Here is a 2120-nt window from a genome sequence, read left to right on the forward strand (position 1 = left end):
AAAATAAGGTGCATGATGTTTATTGTTTCTATTGCATGAAAAAGGGACATACTTCAAACAAATGTAACATTAAACATTTTGGAGTTCCAAATGGANAATATGCTTGGATTCCTGTTATAAAATAATGTCTCTAACCTCACGGACCCAAATAAGATTATGGGTACCAAAAGCTCCATTGCTTTGTTTTGCAGAATAAGTTTTCAAAAAGAAAAGTTTCTGATATTCTGCTTTTGGAATTGATGCTCCAAGCNAGGAAGTGAGTCAATCAAGTGATATCCAAAGCCTTGGTTTGAGCACCAAGTGATTGAGCTAAGTAGTATTTAACCTATACTGTTGCATTTTGCTCTGCTTAATCTTAAAATCTTTGATTACTATTCATTTCTGTTTGGGCAAATGATATGTTCATCACTGATTCATTTATNCTATGGTGTGTTCTTACTTGTTTTAGCACTTTAATCAGTGAAATTCTTCTATTATGAGATATTCATGTGCTAAATTTAATCTTTTGGAATGATTAGTCATGTGCAATTGTTATTTCAATGATTTGTTTTTGTTTATCAATTGAATCTGTGTTTAACTGGTTTAGTATTCAATTTCCTGAATACTTTGAAGTAAGCCTTGATATATCTTTTGTCAAGCATCAAAAGCAATAAAAAATTCATTTGAATGATCTGACTAATAGATTTTCATTGGCATTTTTGGATGATTAAGACATTTGATGATTAAATTGTCAATTCTGTTTCAAAGCTGTTTTTGTGGAGAATTGTTTTTAAGTTCAAATGCTTACCGTATGAGCTATGATAATTCACATTGAGAACTTGGATGCAGTAAATGAACTGATCATGTTTTGCATAATTTTTGGTGTAAAGTATCTGGTTTATAAACTGTTGAAAGATAAAATATAAATCAGCTTTTGTGTTAAATTTTTGGTGTGAAAATCACAAAGAAATAGTCTTTTAAAAGAAGTTAGGGAAAACTGCATTTCCTTGATTGAGTAAATTTTTCAGTTTTTAAAATTTTGATTTTCCACTAGTTAATTGCTGAAAATCCTGCAATAATTTCATATTGTTTTATTCAAGCTTTCAAAAATTGTTTTTGAAACCAATTAGGTGTCCAGAAGTTGTTTGATTCAAAATTGTTTTTGGAATGTCTTATAGCTTCTTGTTTGTCAATTTACAGCTGTCTTGTTTTGTCTCAAAATTCTAATCGCTTAGCCTAACAAATATTGTTTGAGAAGATTCTTCTCTCTAGTTTCTGAAACTTGAAAGAAAGATTTGTGAGTTTTAAGTTTCTTAAGAAAAGCNTGAAGTAGTTGATAAAGTTGGGGGATAAAATTNTTTGGACCGAGATAAAAAATTCTATTGAATTAAATCTGATTACTGCATATTGGTTGAATTGTTGTATATGTTGTTTTGATATGACAACTGAATCCATGAGGTTGAACAGATTGGGATATAAGAGTGCATGAATCATAGTTGCTGTTTGGGAGATTATAAATTATGTTGTCAAATTTTTTTAACTAATTATGTTAGAAGAAATGATTTCCTGATAAATCTGGAGTAGCTGTGATATGATTATATTCATTGAAGCTACTATTGCGTTCTTTGTACTTTATAAATTAGTAACTGAATCATAAACATCTTAATTGTATGATAAATGGTTGTTGATTTCATGGGTAAATTGAGTATGCTAAAAGTTGAATTTGATTTACTAAGAATCATTGAAACTTGTTTGAAATTGCAAATACAAATNTAAATTGGCTTGTAAGCATCTCTTCATTGTTTTGGACTGAACAGATCTTCAAATATTTTTCAAAATCTGTTTTTGAGTTTAAGAGAAACTTTTGTTTGACATCTTATGACATGATCTTGTGATACATGATACTCATTTGAGGGAGAGATATATAAGTTTGTTACATATTTGGACATTTTATGAATGTTATATGAGTTTTAGGTTGAAAATTTGGCCCAAATCTCTGTTTTTCGGAAATTAACGTCAATAATCGATTACTAAAGGGTCATAATCGATTATCTCGGTCTAAAAATTTAGATTTTGACAATTTTGAACACAAATAATCGATTATATAAAGTAATAATCGATTATCAGCGTAAAAAAAAAAA

This window comes from Vigna radiata, unplaced genomic scaffold (genome assembly GCF_000741045.1).
Source record: "Vigna radiata var. radiata cultivar VC1973A unplaced genomic scaffold, Vradiata_ver6 scaffold_43, whole genome shotgun sequence".
Lineage (NCBI taxonomy): Eukaryota > Viridiplantae > Streptophyta > Magnoliopsida > Fabales > Fabaceae > Vigna > Vigna radiata.